Source organism: Erpetoichthys calabaricus, chromosome 17, assembly GCF_900747795.2.
Source record: "Erpetoichthys calabaricus chromosome 17, fErpCal1.3, whole genome shotgun sequence".
Taxonomy (NCBI): domain Eukaryota; kingdom Metazoa; phylum Chordata; class Cladistia; order Polypteriformes; family Polypteridae; genus Erpetoichthys; species Erpetoichthys calabaricus.
In genome coordinates this window covers 4,204,072-4,213,812 of record NC_041410.2, presented here as the reverse complement: position 1 = coordinate 4,213,812, position 9,741 = coordinate 4,204,072, and the positions used below count along the sequence as shown (strand labels likewise).

The following is a 9,741-nucleotide window of genomic DNA, read 5'->3' as shown; positions in this document are numbered from 1 at the left end:
GCACCAGATGTCTACATGGTGTCAGCATCCTTCTCTGAGACATCAACTATGCTCTGCTCCAGGACCTTCACGTATACAAAGTTTAGCTGGATGTGTCAGGGTATGTGTATTAGCACGCCATTATGTTTAGGCATTTGTATAGCCAGCCACAGGTGACTGACCCTTAAGTGTAGCCTCACACTTTGCCAGTTATGAATATATAGTGCTGATGGGACGTATACCAGGTGCAGCCCACCTGGAGGGGTCAGACTTCCACTGGTTTGGGAACCACACCCTGGCAGCAGTGCCAGTTACATAGAAGGATGAGATAAAGAACACTGAACGAGAGACGGATGTGTGGTAGCCATGCGGACACGATACTCAGAAAGTCTGGACTTGATTTAGAGACCTCAATCTGACTTTATGGAACAGTCATGTCATCCTGATATGTGCGCTGGATTGCTCTATAAATATAAATACATTGGCCTGCCATTGAGTATGTTGGTCCATGGGTGGTCAGGCATCCCATCTAGGATTGGTTTCCACCTGGTTGAATATGCCTACTGTGAGTTTGCCCAATAGATGCTCATCTCTTACACAGGTTGTACAAACGTGAGTGATGAAAGGCACTACGTAAGGTCAATAGGTAGGAATATCAGTAAGGAAGCAAGAGCTATGAAAGGCACTATACGAGATTGGTAGATGTGAATGTCAGTGTGTGAGAGAGAGAGCCGTGAAAGGCACTAGAGAGACCAACAAATAGATGGGAATATCAAACGAGATCAACTATAGGAGATCAACAAATAGATAGCAATGTCAATGTATGAGAGAGACATGAAAGGAAATATAAGAGACAGATATGTCAAAATACAAGAGAGGGAGAGAGCTGTGAAAGGCACTATATGAGATCAACGGATAGTTTGTAATGTCAATAAACAAGAGAGACAGAAATGTCATACAAGAGGGCTATGAAATGAACAATATGAAACGGATAAATAGGATTGTCGGGATACAACAGAAAGCTATGAAAGGCACTATATACGATAGTATCTATTTCTATATATCAGTTTAACAAAAGAAAGCAAAGAAGGGCACTAATGAGACTGACAAATAGGAACGTCAATGTGGATGGCTGTCATTAATGTTGCTGGGTTATACTTTAGTTTCTCAAGGAATTGACAGGTGTGGTGAACTGATATACTGTACAAATGACAATAAACCTGAATTTAAAGGGACCTTGATTTAGTTTTCAGCTTGGGTGGTCTTTGGGCACTCCAATTTTCTGTTATAAAAAAAAAACAAACAAACTGGCGCTTCATGGGTGAGTGTGCCCCCCCCCCCAGTGGAAGGTTTAATGTACCATCCAGGGTTGATTGCCCTGATTTTTGATACAAACATCCATCCAGTATCCTAACCTGCTTACCCTGAACATGGTCATGGGGCAGCAGGTGCCTATCCCCGAAGTCATTGGGTGCAAGGCAGGAACAATACCCGGACAGGCTGCCAGTCTATCAGAAGGTGAACACGCACACGGGCCAACTGAGCAATTGAAATTCATGTAACCTGCATGTGTTTGGATTGTGCTAGGTAAGTGAAAGAAACCCATGAAGATATGGTGAGAACATGCGAAGTCCACAATGGGAGCACCCAGGTCTCCTTACTATTAGGTAGCAGCACTATAACTGTGCCACTGTGCAGCCCATATTACAAACATTTACTTTAAAATCTCACATCTGACTTTATGGTTGTGGTTTATGACAGACAGGCCTCCCTCACAATGGTTGTCTTTGTTACTTTGTGAGCTCAGAGTCTTAAACTGTCCCCACCAAATGACACACAAATTGGGCCAATCTGTGAAAGTCCCCAGCCGGAGGAGCATAAGGACGCCCTGATGACGCGCGTCATTTTAAATGTAGGCAGCCCGCTCCTCAGACCTCCACTGCACTTCCTCCTCTGAGTTGGGTGACAAATCACAAGGCTCCTTCCTCGGGAGGGACGCCGTCTCTCAGCTTCTCTTTACTCAAGCCGAGTCAGCACAGTGGCAGGAAAATCCATTTATCAACAGGTAGTGGGGTTACCTGGAGACTTTGTTTGATAGGAGCCTGAGCCAAACTGAGCCAAGCGCGCGTCCTCTTTTGCATTTTTTTATTTTCCTTTTTCTATTCCGGGTGGATTGTTTAGTTTGATGTGGAGTGCAGCTCAGGAGCAGCACACATCTGTCTCATTTATAGCATCAGCCACACACGCATGCCAGCCGTTACGACCTTCTCCAAAGCAGACTGAGTCCTCAGCTTCTCGGTAAGTCAAGTGTTCTTTATTTGTCAATGTTTTAAAGTGTTCACAACCCTTAAAGTGTTTGGACAAGCGGTTTGGTCTTAAAATTAATTCAAAGCATCTTTACTCACAGCGGTGAGCACAATAAATCCACACGGAGAAGTAAAGCAGAAAAGAAGTCAGCAGTGCAAAGTCCTCAAGTGATATCCTGGGTGGTCACATCCATAAAAAAGTGAACACCTGACGGTCCTGGAAGAGAGAGCCTCGACTATTAAGGGGTGATGCGGTTTAATATTTGCGAACCTTGCAGCTCTACGGTAATTACCTATGGTCACCGTGACTGCATGTGGGTAGGTAGGCATCTCTGTGATGGGCATACGCCCAGTTCAGGATGGGTTTCTGCTTTGTGCGCAGTACTGTCAGAATGGTCTCTTGCATCCTCTCACTCCGAAATCCAAGAAGCAGGTTTGGAAATTGGATGGACGGACGTGTGGTGCTGCTTTTCCTTTTGTGGTTGAGAGTTGGTTTAGTGTTGTCCAAATTGTTTGTAACACCCTGTGATACCATAACGTAATAAGTAGGCCCGACAAACGGAAGAGCAGTTACATGTAAAGAGCAACACGATAGAAAACAAAGAACAGCACAGCAGTGACGTGGTGCCATCTTACAGCTTCAGGGAACTCCATTCAATGCCACACTGGGTAGATGTGTTTATATGTGCCATCCTGTGACTGAAAGGCATTCAGTCCACAATGTGTTCCTACCTTGTGTTCAGTGTTCTCAGTATAAGCTCCAACATGGCTGGACTTGTAATGATATGTGAAGTGGTGAAGGCCTACAGCTCCATGGACCTGGGTTCAATTTCCAGCGTCAGTTAAGTGTGCATTCCTTTTGTGGCCTGGCATCCTGCCAAGGGTTGCCTTGTATTTAGTGTTAAACTGTCTGGTTGCACCCTGTGATCCCGGAAACAAGTAGGTCTGGTACAGAAGGGTGGGTACATGGTAAAGAGCAACATGGTAGAGAGCTGAAAATGGACAGGCATCCAGTCCAGGAGGGGCTACTGCCGTGTGCTCAGTGCTGTCAGATTTGTCTTTTGCATCTTTGGATTCCAGAATCCAATAAGCGGGTCTGGAAATCGGATGAATGGGCATGAAATAAAGAACAGTATGGCAGTGAAGTGGTGCCGCCTTACATTTCTGAGGTTCTGGGTTCATTACCTATCATACCACATTGAGCATATGTGAGTATGAGTGCCATCCTATGATGGACTGGCATTCAGCCCTGGGTGGGTTCCTGCTTTGTGTTCAGTGTTGTCAGTATAAGCTCTGGCACCGTGCAATCCCATAAACCAATAAACAGGTTTGGGAAACATGTAATAAGGAACAACATGAAAGTGAAGTGGTGCAGGCTTACAGTTACAATTACAGCACAGCCACACTGTGCTTATGTGGGTACGTGTGCCATTCAGTCCATGGTTGGTTCCTGCTTTGTATTCAATGCTGTCAGTAAAATCCCAAGAAAATGGATGGGCAGACAAGTACTAAAGAAAAGCAAGGCGGTGAAGTGGTGTAGCCTTACAGCTCCAAGTATCTGGGTTCTGTTTCCAGCCTGGCCAGTCTTCCTTGGATGAAAAGGCATCCAGTCCAGGGTGGGCTGCTGTTAGTATTTGCTCTGACACTGCGTGATCCCACAATACAATCAGCAGTGTGCAAAATAGAAAGCTGGATGGGCAAACTGCAAAAAACAGAAAGTCAGTAAAATGGTGCAGCCTTACAGCACTAAGGTCTTGGGTTCAATGCCCAGCATGGCCACATTGAGCATATTGTGTGCCTTTACTATGATGGACTGACATCTTCTCCAGTGTTGGTTCCTGCCTTGTTTTCAGTGTTGACAGAACTGTTTGTTGCACCTTGTGATTCCATAATCCAATAGGAAGGTCTGGAAAATGGAAGAATGGACACATGGTAAACACTGAGTATGGCTGTGACATGGTGCAGCCTTATGGGTCCTGGGGCGAGGGATCAATTCCCACTGTGGTCACTTTGAGCATGAGTGTGTTATGTGTGCCATTCTTGTGATGGAGAAGTATCTAGGCCGGGGTTGGTACCATGCCTTGTGCTCTGTGCGGTCAGTATGCACTCTTGCTGGTACCACTTGATCCGATAACGTAATAAGCAGTTTTGAAAAAGGATGGATGCATAGGCAGATAGTAAAGAAGAGCCTGGCAATAAAGTGGTGCACCTTTACGGCTCAAAAGGGTCCTGGGCTCAATTTCTAAGATGTGAATATATGCATTTAATAGCCTGGTATCCTGTCCAGTGTTGCTTCCTGTCTTGTGGTAAGAGCCGTCAAAACTCTCTGTTGCATCCTGTCTCATAACCCAAATGACAGGTTTGGTAAATGGAAGGATAGATACATGGTAAAAAGTGGCATGTTAGAGATGATGTGCGGCCTTAAAGCTCCTGGGACCCGAGTTTCAATGCCAACATGGCCACACTGAGTGTATCTGGGTATGTGTCTTTCTGTGATGGACAGGCATCCAGTCCAGGGTGGTTTCCCTGAACTCTGTGCTGCTTGTATACTCCTTGGCATGTTGTGATCCCTAATTCAATAAGCAGTTTGGAAAATGGATGGATGGATAGCCTGGCATATAGTAAAGGACACAAAAGTAGTGAGCAGGGTCCTGGCTTCAGTTTACAGGATGAGTTACGCATGCATTCCCCCGACTCAAAACTCTAGGGACCTGCTGTCTTGCCCAAAAGTAGTAATGCGGTGTTTGCATGTGCTCCCAGTGCTCATATGGTACTTGAGTTTGCTTCAAACTACAGTTGTTTGTTAGACAATTTGTATTAATATTTAAATATCAAATGTAAGGATGTTATACTCACTGTGGTGTTTGCTCTCCCAGTGCTCACGTGGTGTGCTCGTCTCCTTCCTACCGCATGTCCATGTGATGGCGTGTCACTTCCTCCAGAGTCACTTATTGTCTTGGGCCAGTTGTTGTTGGTATGGATGATGGCTCCTCAAAACCCTGTAAAGCTAGAAATGGATTCAGAAAATGGATGGGTAAATTACACCTCAATTTTATTTTCAGAGCAGCACCTGTTTGCAACAAGAACAAAAAATGCAATCAATTACTCTGTCTTTGTTTAAAAGCTGTGATCTGTAGGGGGCACCAGAGTCCCAAATACCAGACACAACCTCACAGACATGAGTCCCAGGTTCAAATGAAAGGTTTATTATAATACACCACCTCCAACACTTCTTGTCAACTGCGAATACAATCACAATTCACTGTCACTCTTTGCCCTCCTCTTCCACTCCTCCCAGGTGAGCTTTGTCCTTCCACTCGACTCCAAATCTCAGGGCTTCCTTTATACCATACCTAGGATTACTTACGATGCCAACGCAGTGCAACCTGGAACCACTTCCGGGTCAGATGGAACCTCTCTACAAAGGAGGAACACTCTGTCCCGCAGCTCCCCCTGGTGGCTCCCAAGCAGGGTTGCCCATTTCGAATACAACTCCCATGCAGCCCTGCAGGTGTGCCCATGGGAGATCCACCAGAAGGATGCTGCCACCAATCCCACTGGGGGAGCACATGGCCCCGGGGGGCTGCTCCCTTCCATCCAGCCATTAAAAAGGCCTTCCAGCCGGTTATGCACCCATCCATCCCAGCCAATCCTCTCTGACACAGCACACTCCAATTAAGAAGATATTTCATCCATCCATCCATTTTCCAACCCGCTGAATCCGAACACAGGGTCACGGGGGTCTGTTGGAGCCAATCCCAGCCAACACAGGGCACAAGGCAGGAACCAATCCCGGGCAGGGTGCCAACCCACCACAGAAGATATTTCAACACATGAGAAATTACAAAGAAGCCGAACTAAAAGAGTCGACGCAAACAATTTAACCTGCACAGCACCTTTACAGATGTGGGGCTGATGTACATGAATTTAACAATTGGGGTATGGGCAGGCTAAGTGAGGGGGTCCTGGGCCTTGTGCTTTCAGAGCATAGGCAGTTTTAAGTGAGGGGTCCTGGATCTTGTGCTGTAACAGACCACCCTGGACTAAGACACGGCTTGAAGGGAGGAGAAATTTAATGTGTACAGCCGGGACGGGCGCACCTCGTGGAGAATAAGGCTCCCGGTATAGTCGATTACAATTCAAAGGAAGACATTACAAGTTAAACAGTCCATGAATCAGTTTGTGAAATCCACGTCAGGTTTGCTGGGAAATGGACAAGCCCTGCGTCATCTGTTACTAGTGAACCAAATAAGGTGCCAGCAAGACACACACTCAGGTAATAAAAACTGAGACCCACGTGCTTTTGAAATAAAGCGTCTCAGACCTCCTCCACATTCCACCCATCACATTTCTCGATGGGTTAACCCAATTCAGAGCAGCGGAACTCCCTTAAATAAATCTGTAGGTTTTGTTCTGCCAGCTCCAGGCCGCCAAGTTATTATAGATCCCCCCCCTCACCCAAGTCCGTCAGTTCTGATCCATTTGAGTGTGAAACAGTGGTACCAGTCGAACGAAGAAGGCGTATTTCTAGAAAAGTGGAGAAAAGCAACGCGCTGCCGCCTGTGTGTGCTTTGAGTGAGCAGCAATTAATGACAGGGATGACATGAACACAAAGGTGGTGTTGTAAGAAACAAAGCGAGGGGGGGGGGGGTGGTGGGGTGGGGGTTTAAGAAGAAAAAAAAAAAAAAAAAAAATCACATGGCCGTGATTGCTTATGTCATGCTTGTTTATTGATTTTGTGCTCAAGTTTGTCAAGGGCGGAGGCACGGCAGCCTGGCGTAGGATACCGGGAAGTTAGGCACATTGTGCTTCACAGTTCTGAGGAATAAAGAAAACAGAAGCAAAGAATCACCAGTTTAACTGCAGGCTACAAAATGCAAATACCAACAACAACAACATTTATTTATATAGCACATTTTCATACAAAAAGTAGCTCAAAGTGCTTTACATAATGAAGAGAAGAAAAATAAAAGACAAAATAAGAAATTAAAATAAGACAACATTCATTAACATAGAAAGGAGTAAGGTCCGATGGCCAGGGTGGACAGAAAAAACAAAAAAAAACTCCAGAAGGCTGGAGAAAAAAATAAAATCTGTAGGGGTTCCAGGCCACGAGACCGCCCAGTCCCCTTTGGGCATTCTACCTAACATAAATGAAATAGTCCTCTTGGTAGTTCGGGTTTTTCACGGAGTCACTTGATGCTGATGGTCATACAGACTTCTGGCTTTTAATCCATCCATCATTGTTGGAACATCATGGTGCTTTGGGTAGATGGTGGTGGCTTTACTTTAGTATTAAATCTTTCCACCTTACTATTTACATTCTCCTCGCTATTATAGTTGGCACTATAAACGGACTGATTGGTTAGAATGTTTGAAAGTTTTAAAGCTGCTGATGAGTCAAAGAACCGTTTTTTAACAATATGCTTCTCATGAGTGTTTTCTATCATTATTTCTATATTAAAGAGTAGAAGAAAATGGTCTGATAGACCCGTATCAATGACCTGCTTTATATCAACTTTTAGTCCTTCAGTAATCACTAAGTCTAACGTATGACCTGCTTTATGTGTAGGCTGATTAACGAGCTGTCTCAAATCAAAAGAGTCCAGGAGGTTCATAAATTCTTTTACTTTCTGGTCACATTGATTATCTATATGAAAATTAAAGTCGCCGACTATTAAGAGTGTGTCATAGTTCGTAATTAAGATTGACATCAAGTCAGAGAATTCCTCAAAGAAAGACGCGTTGAATTTAGGAGGTCTATACACGGATAATACTAGAACGTGAGAATCTCCCTGAATAATAATGGCGAGATATTCGAAAGACTTGAATTTACCAAAACTTATATTTTTACATTTTAACCTGCTCGAGTAAATGTTTGCTAGCCCTCCACCTCTCTTTCCTTGGCGATCAGCACGAGTAAAACTGTAATCCGGAGGCGCAGATTCGATTAAAACAGCTGCGCCATCTGAGCTAAGCCACGTTTCACTTAGTGCAATAAAATCTATTTTTTTATCATTAATAAGATCGTTGATAAAAAACGTCTTGTTAGTTAAAGCTCTAACATTTAATAGAGCCATATTCAATGTTTCGGAGGAGCAGAGATGAATACTATGTGCGTTATTGATATATGGAACAGGAATTAAGTTATTTTTATTAGCGCCGCTCTGCGTGTATTTTTTGTTTAATCTATGATATGTTTTTATAGTTTTAATACATTGTTCATCTAAAGTAGTAACTTTAATTAAATTATTGGTGTTTATGCCGTATTGCCTAGATTTTCTATGTGCATTAAGATTGGTTATTACAGTATTATTAAATAACCAGCCACCCATTATATGATGCACCTAATAGGCCCCGGGCGTATCACAGCAGCATCATAACAAGCTTGGATCGAGTTTAATTCAAAACAGCACTTTCAGATAAAATGACATCATCTTCAGAAATACAATGCAAAAAATCCTGAGGCTACGACAACAACTCCATCATCAACTTGTCATTGCCACTCCATCCACTACAACAGTTACAGTGCATTCACGAAAGCATTCAGACCCCTGCACTTTATTGTATCGTAGATGTCATTTTAAATGAACACACTTGCCGGCTACACTCAATAAACCACAATGACCAGGTGAACACTCGTTTTCAGACAGGTTTGTAAATGATTAAAACTCTCTCCTCCCGAGACGTACACAGACCCTTTGCTGTGCCACTCCAAATTGAGCTCAGGTGTCTGCCATTTGCTTTAATCCTCCTCCAGATGTTTCGAGAACTTGACGGGAGTCCAACTGAAGTGATTGGACTTCCACTGCGTGGAAGGGCCCACGTGGGCCTGTTGTGTTCGGGTGCAGGAACAACAGAACACCTCAAGGTAATTTGGGGCACCCGTTTATTGAAAATGCGACTATAGGGATGACACCTGTTGTGGCGCCACTTTGCCTCATTTTTGGGGCTAAAAAAAAAAACTTTGAACCGAAAATCCAAGTGTCTTTTATTCGGTCAGTCACACGGAGTTCTGACTGGCAGCACATTCCTATCATGAGTGACGTCTCCTTCCAGGATTCCAGTGGCTTTGTTCTCGTGGGCCCGAAAAAGGGGTCCTCACTGGGCAGATTCTGGGTGCTGGAGGGGGAAGAGAACTGGGTGAGTGGCAGCACCCTCTCATGGCACACGGGGTCATTACACTCCTTGTAAGCGCCCCTTGAGGAGACCTGCAGACGCACATACGTCACTCTGTGTAAAGAAGTCACACTGCAAGTGTAAACTGGACTGAGTAAAGCTGGATGGATGACACAGTAATGTTCTCAAACCCATTTTCGAGTTTCGGGGAGCTACAGCCTAACCCAACAGCACTGAGCGCAAGCCAGGAATCAACCCTGGACAGGGGGCCAAGCCATTAGAAGGCCTAGACGGACGATTCATCAACTACCTGACCCATCTCCCTGCTCGGTCCTGC

General features: G+C 44.6%; 1 protein-coding gene across 2 annotated transcripts in view; it reads left to right on the top strand.

Moving 5' to 3' along the window:
* Positions 1 to 1,971: 1,971 nt before the first annotated feature.
* LOC114667930 (free fatty acid receptor 2-like) overlaps positions 1,972 to 9,741 on the top strand; it is a 31,994-nt gene continuing 24,224 nt past the window's right edge. For both annotated transcript variants that reach the window (XR_007933779.1, XM_028823459.2), the window contains exon 1: positions 1,972 to 2,277. The gene's annotated coding sequence lies outside the window, so the exon portion shown is untranslated. The remainder of the gene's footprint in view (positions 2,278 to 9,741) is intronic.